Source organism: Suricata suricatta, chromosome 1 (genome assembly GCF_006229205.1).
Source record: "Suricata suricatta isolate VVHF042 chromosome 1, meerkat_22Aug2017_6uvM2_HiC, whole genome shotgun sequence".
Classification (NCBI taxonomy): domain Eukaryota; kingdom Metazoa; phylum Chordata; class Mammalia; order Carnivora; family Herpestidae; genus Suricata; species Suricata suricatta.
Genome location: NC_043700.1, coordinates 153,897,935 through 153,913,937, shown reverse-complemented (window position 1 = coordinate 153,913,937; position 16,003 = coordinate 153,897,935). Strand labels below are relative to the sequence as shown.

Sequence of the window (16,003 nt, the reverse complement as noted above, 5' to 3'; positions counted from 1 at the left end):
GTGGCAGATCAGACTCAAGTTGTAACTCAAGGGGTTACAACTGTAAAAGTATCACTTCTCTCCAAATTAATCTGTTAATTCAGTACACTTGCAATGAAAATCACAAGAGTGAGGGTGTGGTGTGAAATTTAACAATCTGATTCTAAAACTTCTACCAGAGAGCAAAGGGTTAAGAGATTGAAGACAAATTTGAAGACTATCAAGACTTATTATACATGCATAGTAATTTGGACAGTGTGGCCCTGGTGCAGGGATAGACAGAAGAATAAAATAAAACAGAGCCATTAACAGTTCCACTCGGGTACTGACACTTGATACACAACAAGATGATGCTGAAATCTAGCGGAGAAGGAATGAACTACTCAAAATGGTATTTGGATGGAATCAATATAAGCTTTGATCCCTAGCATAAATTGTAAGGAAAAAAAAAAAACCTTCCCAGGGTATTAAAGGCCTAAATATGAAATAACACAATTTTTACATTTTTAGAAAAACTGAAAGCTCCTCTAAACAAGGTAAAGAGACAAGCCTAAGGCTAGTGGAGGATATTTGTAACATATAAACCCAGCAAAGAATTACATAGATAAATGAAGAAATCAATAAGAAAATCGATACAAAAAAGGCAAACTACCACATAGAAAAATAGGCGAAGAATCCAAACAGGCAAGTCACGGAAGAAAAGCTCATGGACCCTGAAGAACAAGCACGTATACACAACTTTCCGCATAATCAGGGAAAGGGGGACAGGGATTTATTTATTTGTTTGTTTGTTCATTTATTTTTAATGTTGTTATTTATTTTTGAGACAGAAACAGAATGAGTGGGGGAGGGGCAGAGAGAGAGGGAGACACAGAATCAGAAGCACGCTCCAGGCTCTGGGCTGTCAGCACAGTGCTCAAGGCGGCGCTTGAACCCATGAACCGTGACCTGAGCCAAAGTCGGATGCTCAACCGACTGAGCCACCCAGGGGGCCCAGGAGGACAGTGATTTAAAAGTCAGGTACTGGCCAGGCTATGCAGTGCTGTACACACAACAGAGAGACTGGAGGAAGTCAGTGTCCTGAAAACAGCAGGTGTCTTCCCCTCACAGGTCAGGCTCCTGCCTCCCTAGAGCTCTCACGTGACCCATCCTCCCTAAAAGAAGCCACAACAGAGGCAACTGCAGTGCCACAGAGGAAGGGGGCTTTAGATCCGAGGACCTGGACTCACTGTGGCCTCAGCACAGGTTCTTTCACTCTGCATCTGTTTCCTCTTCTGCAGAGAGAGAACTACAGTGACCTTGATGTGACCTTGATGATGCCAACGGGCTAGGTGCAGCTTCAACTGGACCATAGTACACAAAGGGGAGTTAGCACTAGTGCCTACTGCTGGGGGTCATGTGTCAGCTCTCTTCATTGTAAACAGTGGTTCCCACCTGGAAAGTAGCATCCGCCTTTCCAACTCCTACATATGGGGAGGAAGTCAGGACCCCACCAGCACAAGCAACCAATAGGAGAAAATGGCGGCTCCATTCTTTTTCCTACCAGTGTGTAACCTTCATGGGGGTGGACAGGCTAGATTTCAAACAAGGGCCGGGCTGACTCTTCCTCTGTGTCTATTTCCAGAGTTTTAATGTATATGCTCTTTCTCCCACATCCTGCCTTCTATTTTCTTCTTTCTAAAAGGCACTTTTAATACCAATTTATTTAAAAAAAAAAAAGCAGGTAATTTAAGATATGGCTTAAAAAGATTCTCTTGAATCATCAGGCTGAGGTAAACTTCAGAGCACAAAGGCTTCTGGAGGAGAAACAGAGGACAAGCAGCCAGGAGACTGGACTTTGCTAGATGTTGCTAAGCCAACAGCTCGCTATGGGACCTGAGGCAAAGCCACATGACCTCTCTGGAGCTCTACCTTCTCATCCTTAGTTCTTACAGGACGCGAAAACACCCTCAGAACACTAGTTCACTATACACACACATACACACATTCACACTTAACACTCACATTTATATGTTTCTGTTTCAACAGTCGGGTGGGAACTTTTCCAATATGTACATTATGAGCCTCTGGCTGAGGCTTCAGCGCAAGGGACCCTCCTGGGTGCGCTGGCCCCATCTCCAGCAACCACCTGTATCTTCAGCTGTTTCCAAAATCAGTCACTTTCCCTTTTGATGTCTGAGACCCATTACTTTCATTTTTGACTGAACCAACAGGTGTTCGCAGACTCTTTTCATGATGGGCTGTCTTCCCTCGGGGTTCCAGGCAGATGGAGTTTATTCTTAAATGATTACTGAGAGGCACAGAGAAATATATTTCCCCAGATCCACTGTTGGAACTGCAGTCTGCTGTGAGCGCCTGGCTTCTCCATATTTCCTGCTTCTTGGAAGATGCAGGGATGCGCGGGCGACCCATAAGGGCCAGACCTAACTATTCCATGGCAACAGTGAAAGTACAAGTCTTTTGTCCTTTGGTCGAGGGCCTAAATATGCCAGGTCTGTGCCACCAAAATGACAGAATGGGCAAGATGTCTTTGAACCTTGGTGGAGAATCCAGGGGGGCAGAGGGAATCCCAGCTTCCGGGGAGAGTCTCCCGTCGGGCGGGTGTAGCCTGGCATTGCAGCAAGGATCTCAAATGTGTAGCTGAGTGTGAGTCTGCTCTGGGCAGAAGTGGTGGCCTCAACAAACACATCTGTATTCCCAACGCAATGATAGACACTAGTGGACAGGATATGGGACGAGACTGAAGATGCCCCTAGATAGATCACATATGGGGACAAAAGACGTGAGTTACCCTGACAGTGCTATTGGCATGGCAAGATAATATCTTCAATATTAATGGATTATATGCATGCAAAAAAAATCACATTTCTCTTGACCCCACAATCCATCTCCTCTCAGTCAGCTGGGTTGAGTTTTAGAAGTGAGGGCTGAAGATACTCAGGGACTAAAAATGGCAGAGGTGGGCTTCTAGCTCCCGAGATGGGAGAAAGGTCCCAGGGACGAAGTGCGATGACCTTGGACATGTTTGTAGGCTTACAGAACACAAGGCATCTTCACCTCTTGAGTGGAGCCCAAGAAAGCAGAGGACCCAGAGCAGAAACGGCTATGTCCTGTGCCAGATGAGGTCACGGAATTTTCCCTGGCTCAGCCCTGCACGTGGCCCAGAGTGGCATGGTCACAGAAGAAGTCCCAGCAGACTCTCAGAGGTCCTTGGGCCCTTGCTCAAGGGCAGCAGAAAGCTTCCCAACAGCTACCTGCCAGAGCCTGTGTACAGACAGTGGGGATTTGGGGGGCTGAGATTGTCGCTGGAGGCCGCCTACAGGGACAGAACAGGTAACTGGCTCCTCAGAGCCTCGGCACCCAGGATGTAGGCATGGTCCTGGAAAAGACTGGCTGGCATTGCCAGACGGTAAGCTTCCGCCACCAAGGGAATGGGGGCACGATGTACAAATAAAAATTAGGGAAAAAATCTGGCGGTTGCTTTTGGTATATCCCTGAACATTTATCCTGAGATTGGGGCCCACTATGCAGGTAAAGATCAAGCTGGAAGAGATGAGTCTACGACTAACTCATTCTAAAAGGTGGCTTTATTCCCTTCCTTCCTGCCTCCTCTCCCTCCCTCGCTCCCCGACCTGCCAGACAGCCAGGACTCTGCTGAATTCTAGCGATGCTTTTTTTTTAAACTCCAAATACCTGTTTTCTACCATCAAGCTTGGGTAATTTAGCAAGGAGGGGGAGGGGCTCCTTGCCTTTAGGAAAGGCCACGTGACTGGTTTTTGCCAATAGGCTGCAGGAAGGGAGACTCCTAGAGCTTGCTGGCCTTCCAGCGCGACTCTGGTCTTTCCTCACTGTCATGTCCACACGGGCCTCCTCCTCCAGGTGGCGTAACTTCAAGATGTCTGAGCCTCCATCAGTCTGGGTCTTTGACATGACACGTGGAACAGGGACCCCACCAAGCCACACTGAACATGGGACAGAGGCAGAAAGGGAGTTCCTGACTGAATGACCTCGCTGAACTCTGGGGCCATTTTTGTTCTTACAGCAAAAGAACACTTTGACGGTCGGTGACAATGGTGATGGAAGAGAAGGGGGAAAGTTGGGTTTTTTTAATGCATTCTGATATTGTTCAGAAAAGAAGGCACTCTGCTCCCAAGTGACCAATCTTTCGAGAACGACCTCCTGAAAGAGACAAAGGAGGGACAGGCAATGGTGTGGTAGCTGTGCAGAGAGATAGTCCCTAGATGTGGGTTCGAAAACTGGGTTGCTAAAAAGAAGCCTCAACTGGGGGCAGAAAACAGAAGGAATGCAGGGAGAACATATCTCTGCCTTCTCTCTTCCTCTGAGTAAAGGCCCTAAGCTGCTCCTTATCCTGCACCCTCCCACCGCCTCCCCCAGGCAGCCCCACGTGGGCCCCAGACAGGAACACATCAGAGTCTGGGATCTCTCTGGGGGGCAATCTAAAGGCAGCAGCTCTCCTGTCCGCGGTCCCCCTGGGGTCTACTCCGAAGGAATGCCATGAGGTAGACTGGGTGACTTTGAAAGGGTAACAACTGTGTGAGAGACACAGAGCCAAGAAGCAAACAAGGTCAGGTTAATTTTCCTCTGGAATGAAGTTGATCTTCTCCTCCCTCTCCCAAATACTAACCGTCGACTTTAAAATATTTCCATTATTAGTGCAACAGTTCATTTTAAAACATCGTCTGAAGTCAGCAGTGACCACATCTGGGCCCCATCTAAGTGAGCCAAGCCCCAGGGAGCTGCCGTACAGACTGCCGAAGGTATTTTTCTTTTCTGATACGCACCTCGTGATTTAGTGTGGGGCAGGAAGGTTTACAGCTTTACAACCTGTTAGTGATAAGGGGACACATGTTGGAAACAGGTCCATTAGAAAAACGGTAATCCTTCCATTCCTTAAAATGTTACTTACCTTCTCCCCTACTTTTTTCCCAGATAAGAACAGAAATCATGTGACCTAACTAGTCCCTGGGAAAGTCATCAAACAGCAGGCAACCAATGATAAAATGACAACTGGCCTCTTGAAATGCAGTAAAAGGTTTGTTTAGCAGCCACAGAATGGCAGAAAAGTGTTTGCGACTTTATAAGGTACTAGAACATACTCGGCTGGTCAGGCTGACAACAAAGGCCTGTTGGAAAAGTACCATGAGCACACGTAAGAGCAACAACCACAGGCAGCTGTGTCCTCTGAGGGCTCAGAGAGCGCCAGGACCCGCCACCCCCTTCTGTCCTCACAAGGAGCCCTGGAGGGACTTATTATTACAACTGTCCCCATCTGACTAATGGAAAACTCTAAAAGCAGTCACGTCACTACTATAGTTTACAACAGCAGAGTGGGAGAGAATGTGCATCTAGGTTGGCTTGTTTCATGCCCTATGGACCTGGTGTCAGTTTATGCCAATGACTATGACTTGAGTATCAGGGCAGCTGGCCTAGAGTAGTGCAGAAGGGAAGGAAACTTCTAGTACGTCTACCATGTAAAGAAGTTCATGGACAACGCTGGATGCCGGTCCTGCCAGGAGTCAGTACCTCCAATCTTTCTAAAAATAAAGAAATCGGAGCTCGGGCAGGGTGGCTTACCTCACACAGTCCCAAGCAGTGGAGCGGCGGTGGGGGGGGGGGGTGTCTCACATGCCTCCTATGCGAGTTCTGGGGAGAGCCTCACACGGGATCACAGCCAGGCCTGGTGTGCCAACAGAAGTCACCTGTGTGACCTGGGGACGTCCTCATCCGGGAGATGGGGATGAGAGGGCTAAAGAGGAGAGGAATATGGAAAAGCTCTGGGAAGTCTTAGGAGCCATACACATGAAGACAGGAAAGGTGGTGTGGGAGGCGGGCGGTAAAAGTACCAACTAAAAACAAAATCCGCAAGTAGGTAATTACTAATGGATTTTATTAGAGTCTATTCAGAAAAACAACCTCAGGGGCACCTGGGTGGCTCAGTCAGAATCTCATGGTTAGTGAGTTCAAGCCCCACGTCGGGCTGTGTGTGCCTGGAGCCCGCTTTGGATTTTGTGTCTCCCTTTCTCTCTCTGCCCCTCCCCTATTTGTGTGTGCGTTCTCTCTCTCTTTCTCTCAAAAATAAATAAACATTAATAAATAAATAAAAGAAAAACTTCATCCAAGCCAACAATAATATCAGGATATCTAAAAACTGAAAAGGCTGGGCAGGAAGACTTAAATGAATAAGAATAGTAGCAGTCGACAGCCACAGACACATGTGTACTGTTGACCACTGACTAGTCAAAGTTCTGTAGTGTGGGGGTGAAGACTGATGACTGCTAGCCAAGCTGTCTGGATTCAAATCCCAGTTCTGCCACCTACCGGCTCTGTAACTATCGGCAAACTCCCTCACCTCTCTGTGCCTCTGCCTCCTAATCTAATTGAAGATGGGGACATTCCATCAACTTATGCCTATGCCACCGACTCATGGTGGATCTTGAGCATGAACAGATGAGCGGGGCCTGGCATGGTAGGCCACCGTCTAATGTGAGCTGGTCTCATTTCCATCTTTTATCTTTTTTTTTAAATTTACTTTTCAGAGAGACAGAGATAGCATGAGCAGGGAGAGAGAGGAAGAGAGAGAATCTCAAGCAGGTGCCATGCTGTTAGCACAGACAGGGCTCAACTCCATGAACCATGAAATCATGACCTGAGCCAAAACCAAGAGTCAGACGCTTAATTGACCGAGCCACCCAGGCACCCCCATTCTCTGATCACGACAGTTAACCAGCTTCCTGTCACATACCTTAGCAGAGGTGCTCACTGCAGGTGGCTATGGTCCCACTTTTCTGGAAACTTACAGTTATAGCCTAAACTTGAAAAAATTTCTTTGAAGCATATGAAACTGCTGTTTTACAGGCTAAATGGTGGTGGGTGGGTGGGGTATTGGCAGTTTCATATATGACAACCTAATACATATGGGCAAATAGATCCATGGCTCAGAAAAGCAGCAAAAAGGAAAGAAAAAAAAAAAAAGAAAAAAGGAACAGGCAGTCTAGTGAAAATCATAAAGGGAGAGTCTCAAGAAATGTAAATAAAATAACCATGGCTTACACAGCTGCATCAATATCAAAGAAACGCATAAATTAAGTCCAGGATCTAATCATGTCCTTTAAACACAAACATTAGCTCAAGGGGCCAGTGGGTTTGCGGATGTACATATCTGACTAAGAAGTGGGAAGAGGAGGGATTTTTTTAGTGCCATAAAAGAGCCACGGAAGGGGCTCTCCCCTCCCCTGAGGAGCTCGCTCTATCTGCATGGTCACACACTCCTCTTTCATCTGTTGCTTTTCTTCCCTCCTCCTTTGATCCACAAAAGAGAATCTCAACCCACCCTCTTCACCCACCCCTCCTGCTCCTGACGTCAAGCCTTCTCCCACGCTGTACCCTCTTCTTGAGACTTTCTCACTCCATCTGTTGGCTACTTTCCTCCCCCTTCAAGGTTCACCTTCCACCCCCTCTCTCACACAAAGGCAGTTCTGTTGAGGAGGAAGCAGTGAGCAGATACACAGCCAGACTTTCCCTAGTTGGCAGCTGGTGTTCAGGATTTTCCCTTTGCACTCATATTGGACAGGAGGATGTAGGCTGGTGCGTGTCAACATGAGCAAGAGATCTGGGTGGCATCTTTCTCTTCCGACACCCCACTGGTCTTCTCATTGCCAGTTTTGCCGAGTGCATTCCCAGAAACAAAGTATATGGCCACCATATAAGAAACCAGTTCCCACAGGCTCCACAACTATTTTTATTATTGCAACAATTAAAATTTTTTTTAATGTTTATTTATTTTTGGGAGACAGAGCGCAAGCAAGGGATGGGCAGGGAGAGAGACACACACAGAATCTGAAGCAGGCTCCAGCCTCCGAGCTGTCAGCACAGAGCCTAACGTGCGACTCAAACCCACGAAGTATGGGATCATGACCTGGGCCAACGTCGGATGCTTAACCGACCGAGTCACCCAGCTGTCCCTATTGTTACTATTTTTAAATGATTACTAATACGATAGAACCTATGCTAAGCCTTTGAAGTCTTTAAGAACATTCACTCTTCACAATGACCCTATTAAACAGGTGCTATTATTATTATTCCCACTTTTCATTGGTGGGAACTGAGCCACAGAAGAGTAAAGTGATTTGCTTAAGGGGCCATTGGTAGGTGACAGAGCTGGGAGTCCACTGGGCATTTGGACTCCAGAACCCCCGATCTCAGCCTTACTCTAAATACAACTGAGAATCAGTCTGGTTTGCCATAACCTTGTAGGATATTCATGAAAAGGCTCTGGCAGCACAATCTACCTCAAGATCCGGAATGGAGAACAACATATTTACATGTCCAGAAGTAGAAAACTCATATGCTTTCTGCATGACGGTACTTCAGGACAAAGTCAGTGGTCACCCATGATGACTTGGGGCTGAGAAAAATATTCCTTACACTGCCTGAAATAGGATGCTGTATTCAAGGACAGGCAGCTGTTTGGCTGCGGGAACACTTCCCAAGGCTGGAAGATACATGAATATATCAACCTGGTGTCCCGCAAGAGGTTCAGATACCTGCTGCTATGGTCAGCAACGCTAAAGGGACTTCACATTTGTGGGAGAAGTGAAGGTTATAGGGGGTCCCAGTCTCCTTCCTGGCCTCAAGGGCTCTGAGACATCACATGAGGGGTCTTGAATTACACTTCATAGCCAGAGCTCGGAGTCTGAAAGAAGCCCCAAACCACCTTTAGGAGCTCAAAGAACTGTCATCCCTGGAAAAGTGGCTGTCCCCCCAGCAGCACATCAGATACACCTGTCACCCCCAGAAGGGATGATTGTAGATTGGAAGGGGAGATGCTGCAGAGGGGCCAGAGGAGAGTGGAGTGACTTTGTAACACAGATCAAGGGGACTACAGTAGATAGGACTCTTGGTTGCAAGTGACAGAGATCCAACCTAAGAGGGGAATTTTTTGGGTCAAGTAACCAAGCCAAAGGAAGGGGAGGTAGCCAGCTGGGTCCAGGGATGGGACCTGGAACCTACCACACCCTTTTTGTCTCTTGTGTCTTCTCTCTGAAGATCTGCTTCATTCTGCTAAAGACTGGCATTGTCTATGAAATATGCAAATGCGGCTGCCAACACCTATCATGAGCATGTGTTCCTAGCTTCATGGCTAAGAAGTAGGCTCCTCCTTTCACTGCAATCAGTCAACTCCTAGACAAGAAATCCAACTGGCTCAGTTCTGTGGCCAATAAATTGAAGTAGTAGGACAGACTGCTCTCACCGAAAGCAAATAAAGGAAGAGGGAGAGCAGTTCTCCACGAAGGAGGACGATCAGGGACAGCCACCAATGGATCTTGCAGTCCTGGGCACTCAGGCCCCTGCAGTACTGCACTGAGCTGCCCCAGGGAATGCAGCTAGAGGGATGCCCAAGGGGCGGGGGGGGCAACAAAGAGACAGAGCTGCTGAAATCCTAGCACTGCCTTGGAGAAAGGGTCCCTGGCTGGTTCAGCTGGGAGAGCATAGGACTCTTGATCTCAGGGTTATAAGCTGGAGCTCTGCATCAGGGCTAGGGTTTACTTAAAAAAAAAAAAAAGTAAAAAAAATTGGCTCAGAGGTCAGAATGAAACACTTCTTCATGTCTCAGGTCTTCGAGGGTCTGGGGAGCTCACACAGTAAGGGAGAGGGGCAAGAGGATCAGAGAGAGTGCAGGAGTCCAGAAACCATCCTGGGATTCAAGTGCAAATGTCACCCTTCCAGAGGAGAGGGGTGCAACCACAATCCAGCAGGAGGGCTGGAGGAGGGCGAGGGAGCCCGCCAGGACTCAGTACCTCCACCCACGCAGCGCAGAGCCCACGCCGATGGCCAGCCTCGGGGGCGCGCCACCTGGGTCCACTCCGGGCGTGCAATTCCACGAACACAAATAACGTTGGCGCATCATAGAAACATCAGATGAACATGAAAGCTGCAGCATCTGGGCAATTGTCGCCATCTGCCAGTCTGAGAGCAACACGGAAAGAATCAGCAGGGCGGCCGCGGTATGGGGTCTGGGTTGGAGACCAGACTACTGGCAGCTGCTGTCCGCTCTGGGCCGCTGATGGTCCTCCTGACGTGGCAGTTTATGGGCGCTCACAAATCCCGGGTGACCCCCTCACAAAGGCCAAGGCCCACATACCACCGCTCACCACGCACGTTTACGAGACTGTGTTCTGTCTCTTCCGCAGCCTCACAATGCAGGCGGGCACCAGGTCCCACAAATGGAGGAAGAGAGACAAGGCTCCTGATGGAGTGCTCAGCAAAATATTCTCCTTGCATCTGACTTCTTTGACTCAGTCCTCATTTGATCGAGTTCGAAGAGACAGAATTTGAACACGCGGCGCGAAGCGCTGGGCCAGGCACCCGGGGAGGAGATTGAATCCCAAACCTGCTAAGAGGTGTGTGCTTACGGCACACCAAGGTTACACTTCTATGTTCACGTGTGAATAGAAATCTAAGTTAACCAGCCCAAGCAGGACTCTGCACAGGCTGTTTTTTATTAACTGGCTGGTTGGTGCTGTTTTTAAGAGACTACCATTAAACCTGACAGACGGCCCCCTTGTGCGGTTGAACAGTAAACGTGATTGTTATGATCCGAATCGCCATCTCCAGGCTCTCCTTGAAACACAAGTTCTTTGTACATGAGAAGTAAAGTCAGACACAAAGGGGAAAAAAGGCCCCATTTTCTCCTATTGCATCAAAATGGATCCTTTACACTAAAAAGGACTATTTTTGCTCCCAAGGTGGGGAGGAAAAGCAATGACACTTTGAGAGCAATTAGAAAATAGGCCTATGCAGAAACATTCAATCCTGGTCTTTATTACAAGGTTATGAACTTGGGCTTCCATATTAAAACCTGGCTGGTCTGTGAGGCCCTTTTGTTAATATTATAAGACAGGTACTACGTGTGTTTGTTTATTTCTGGTCAGGAAGGGAATTAACTGGGTTCTTATCCCAGCTCTGTCTCAAACCAGATACTTTTCTCACTTACTAAGTGAGAAGGCCAGGGTGTTGGGTAAGATGTTTGCGGAGGCTCCTTTCAGTACCAACATTCTGTAATGTGGTGCCCTTTCATATGTGCTTGAGAAGTTTTCATTACAGACGCTTCACTGGTGTTTTACCCCCACTCCAACAACGGACTTTTGTCCGCTTACTGTCTGATCCGAAATCTGTGTCTACGACAGACCCCTCCCTCACAGCCACCATGGGACAGAGGAAAAGCTCCCAGATGGGCGGCCTTAACTTGGAGACAGTTGAGTCCTACGTCGGTCACCCACTACCAGAGCTGTGGGACAAAGTGTGGGTAGGGCTGCAGAAGGGTTGTCTCCGTGTGGCTCTGGAGAGCCTCTCTTGTTCCCCAGACACATCTTGGCAGTCCATCCCAAATGGCCCTTGTACCCTTTAGCAAGCTCAACTGGTAAGTATAGTTTCGAGCAGGGAACTAATTTACCAAAAATAATACCAACAAGTTGATCATAATACTTAAGCATTAACCTGAACTTACTACATGTTAGGTGTTACGCAAAGTGCCTGACATGTATTCTCATACGTATTCCTCCCGATAGCTCTTGGAAGTAGATAAAGCTACCACTCCTGCTTTACTGAGTAAGGAACGGGGTCCCAGAGAAGTCTGTAATAGCAGTGTGATATCCAGTAGGTCACTTCACAACCACTGGCTCAAGTTTGTTCATGCCTCCTACGAGCAGGAGGTTGGCCTGCATCAGGATGTCCCAAAGTGTGCTGTATGGGCCACTCTGAATGGTCACATGGTGTGCCTGCTGTAATTGCAGACTCCTGGCTCCCCCCCAGATCTACAAAATCAGAATTCCTGGGGGTAAGGCCCAGGAATCTATCTGTTTAACAAGAACCCCAGGTGACTGTTAAGCATATTAAAGTCTGAGAACCCCAGGTATAGGATTCCGAAACCTCTGCCAGCTCTGTTACAATGGCCCATGGTTTCCCTTTGTTAGAGACTCTTCAAGAATGCAAGCTTTTCTCTTTCCCTGGACCCAGAGTTAACCCCCAAGTATCCTGAACATCTTCTTCAGATCAGCTATACACGAGATCTTGTTTCATGTATGACACAGGCAAATTCTCCATTCTCTAAAATGCTTCAACCATACCAAACAAATTCCTCCCATTTAGAAGGAATGCAAGAACAAGATGACATGACCTGAGTTAATTAAGTTATGTTACAAATAGAAGCCAATGGACATATGGAACTAGTTACTGAGAGAAGGGTCGCCAGATCAGAGACCATGGCCAGTAAATGAGGGGAGGGGAGGACAAGAAAGAGAGACAGAGACAGAGACAGAAAGAGATATTGCTAAATTGAAACACACACGGGTACATGCATGTACATGCACGCACACACACACTCAGATCATACACACAGAGGAAAACAGGTAACATTAAGCTGTAAGCAAAGAGCTTAAGAGCAAATAGGCTTCTTTTTCACTGAGAACAAATAGGTCTTGTCACCTTTGACCACTGTCTTGACTTTTTCTTCTTATTTATGTCCTTTTCCCCCTAAAAATGCCCATCTGATCCTTCTGTCCTCATCCTTACCTCTAATTTGCCTTTTGGTCTACTTGTTTTGTCCTTTCCTGCTGAAATTGAGGTCAGAGCGACAAAATAGCCTGCCTTCAGTGCACCTTGTAACTTAATCATCTTACTGCCCCGCATGGAATGAGGCAAATCCCCTCAGCGGAGGCCTCATCCCTGACTACCAAGAGAACCAAATACTTGCATCAATCATGCGGCCACCAGGCCCAGGGGCTGCCTGCTGATCCGTTTCCATGGAGACGCACATCTGCTTTTCCCATGTACCTCAGCCCACTTTGTGACACACACACGCACGCGCGCAGACACACACACACACAAGCATGCACACTACCACCACAACAAAAAGCTATTATGTATCAATTATGCAAAGCACAGTCCTCCATGGGATGAGGAAAACTACAATGGAAAGAGGCAGAAGATGTGATCTCAGCCCTCAAGGACCTTGCCACCTATAGAGACTCAGAATGCTCCAGAAAGCAGGTATGGTATTTAGGAATTTAGGAGTCCTAATGTATAGGCTGGTTACCAAGTGGGACCTGCGCTGGACTGTGGAGGAGAAGCTGAAGTGGGACCTGCGCTGGACTGTGGAGGAGAAGCTGAAGAGAGTGGGCTGGACCTTTTGGAAAGAAGGAATGATTGTCTCCGTTCCTCCTTCTTTTGGTAACAGCACCCTGATTTTCTTTAACTTTACCTTGTGATTCAGGTGGGGCTGAACTTGAACTTGCTAATCAAAGCACCTTATTGATCTGGCATCTATGAGGGTTCAGAATGGGTACATGATCCAGATCAGTCCAGTGAGACTTGATCTGGAGACTTCTGCAGGAACCATGGGTAAAGAGAAGCTCTCCTTTCCCCGTGGTTATTTGCTCAGAGGGTAAAATCCTGGATTATTTACCTAATATAAACTGATTTTGTTTTTGCTTTTTAAAGCTAATATGGTTGACTAGCTGTCGTTTGCAACTTGGAGGCAGAAGTGTGTAATGGTGTTCATGGAAGAGTGGGAAGAGTGGGAACACCAGCCTCACTGGCTGATGCTGGCGAGAGACCAGCAGGAAGGGGGAATTGCTGGCAGACTTGGCAGGAAGGGGGAGGCATGAACACAAGCTAAGGCAGAAGAACTTTATATCGTAGAGGCAAGAGAAGCCACGGAGGACTTCGGAGAAAGGGAAGGCTGAGGAAAGAGAGAATGCTCCAGTAATGGGTCACGCATGAGATAGGCGGCAGAACAAGATGGGTTCTCTGGTTTCTTCCAACCTTGAATTGTGTGACGATGTAGTAGTTGGGGATGGTCTGCGATATGGCTTCAAAGGGGTGAAACTGGAATTAGGGATGTTCCCAAGGCAGTTACAGAGGCTGGAGGAGATGCCACAGTGATGCTGGTGGGAAGGAGGGAGGGAGGCCTGGGATGACACTGTAAAAGAACTCGTCGCTTTGGTGACTAGCTGTGGCAGAGTGAGTGTCTGTACCTCTGAGACGGGAGGACTGGAGTTCCACTGATGGAAAGTAGGGGTGGAGCTGGTTTAAAAAGGGGGATGAATTCTTCTCCCAAGACTTAAAGGAGCAGCATTCAAAGGAGTGGGACTGGAGCCCAAGGGGGGCCATGAAAGTCCCTTAACTTCTCTGAATAGGGTTGGATAAAATGGCCTCCAAAGTCACGGATAATCTACAGTCTACAGCTTCCTGCTTCCCGTAGGCAGGTCAGGGCTCCAAGTGCAGATTCGGCAGTGAGGGAAATTCAGTTCTTAATGACCTCTTAGGGTCCCAAGCATCAGCTCTGACCCAAAGCAGGGACCTCCTCTCCAGAAATTCTGACAGATGGCTATGTAACTTGAATGCTTTTTACTCCTGGCAACTTACAAGCTCTTAAGGCCACCAACTTTGTTTCCAGGTGGCTTTAACATAAAATGATTCCTTTCAGGGGAGCTGAAAAGGGCTTCCCTGTAGATTCAAGCCACAGATTGTAGTATTTCTGCCATCTGGTGACACAGTTAAGAAACACACCGCTGGGGGCTCCTGGGTGGCACAATTGGTTAAGCATCCGACTTTGGCTCAGGTCACAATCTCACGGTTCATGGGTTCGAGTCCCACATCGGACTCTGTGCTGACAGCTAGCTCAGAGCCTGGAGCCTATCTTCCGATTCTGTGTCTCCCTCTCTCTCTGACCCGCTCCTGCTCATGCTGTCTCTTTCTCTCTCTCAAAAATAAATAAAAACATTAAAAAATTAAAAAAAAAAAGAAAACCACAGCTGGGCTGGAAAGTAGCATGCAGAGGTCATTTTCCTTCACTACACTCTCAAAAAGGGACCCTCCTCCTGCCTATTTCTTCCTCTACAGGTGATATGTTAAAATGACACTTGTGCTAAGAATGATGAAAACAGGTTGGGGGAACCAGCATGACCATGAGACAGAGTAAGACAAAAGTCAGAAGGTGTATATTCTTGCTTCTTCTTTCCTCTCCTTTAATCAGTGGTGGGAAACTCGTCCCTACTCCAGGCTGGCTTCCCAGATGATGGAACCGGGCTCTGAAATGAATCCTAATCTCTCCTACCCAGAACAGACTAGCCACAATTTTACTATCATGGTCCTTACTTTTCCAAATTAACTATCTCCACGCATGACATTGTTGAGGTACTGAGCTTGGCTGAGATCCCAAAAGGAAAGAGAACAAAAAGCAGGGTCTGCAATTTAAATCTGCAAAAGTACTCCACAGGCAGCTGAAGCATTTTAATTACCCCCCCTTTTAAAACTATTTTTCAAAATATTTATTTTTGAGAGAGAGTGAAAGAGAAAGAGAGGAAAAATATGAGCAGAGGAGGGGCAGAGAGAGGGAGACACAGAATCTGAAACAGGCTCCAGGCTCCAAGTTGTCTGTCAGCACAGAGTCTAACACGGGGTTTGAACTCACGAACCATGAGAACCTGAGCCAAAATTGGACACTTAACTGAGTCACCCAGACGCCCCTAACTGCCACCTCCCCCTTTAAAAAGAACAAATGTATTTTCCTGAGTTTGCAACTTATTACCAGAAATGCCCTGGTCACTAATCAAAACAATAAAAAATTAACAAGTGAGCTTACTACTGGTACCGTACAATTCATCAGCTTTCCAGATTGCAAAAAGAAAATACTGGGATGCCTGGGGGGCTCAGTCCGTTAAGCATCTGACTTCAGCTCAGGTCATGATCTTGCAGTCTGTGGGTTCAAGCCCCATGTCGTCAGGCTCTGTGCTGACAGCTCAAAGCCTAGAGCCTGCTTTGGATTCTGTGTCTCCCTCTGTCTCACTGCCCCTCCCCTGTTTGTGCTCTGTCTCTCAAAAATGAATAAACATTAAAAACATTTTTAAAAGAAAAAAAGAAGAAAGAAAATATTTCTCTCCATCATCATTTTTGCTATTGTTTTCTTCTGATGCAACATGAGGTCAGAGGAGCAGCCAGAATA

General features: G+C 47.4%; 1 protein-coding gene and 1 long non-coding RNA gene across 2 annotated transcripts in view; both read right to left on the bottom strand.

Moving 5' to 3' along the window:
* The window catches only part of LOC115302053 (sec1 family domain-containing protein 2-like), a 327,285-nt gene that overhangs the window by 62,476 nt on the left and 248,806 nt on the right, over positions 1 to 16,003 (bottom strand). The gene's annotated exons all lie outside the window — the stretch shown is intronic.
* Positions 9,591 to 12,786, bottom strand: LOC115297677. Its single transcript, XR_003911462.1, has 2 exons — positions 12,571 to 12,786; positions 9,591 to 9,966 (listed from the first exon to the last, which is right to left on the bottom strand). It is a non-coding gene; the product is annotated as an uncharacterized LOC115297677 (long non-coding RNA).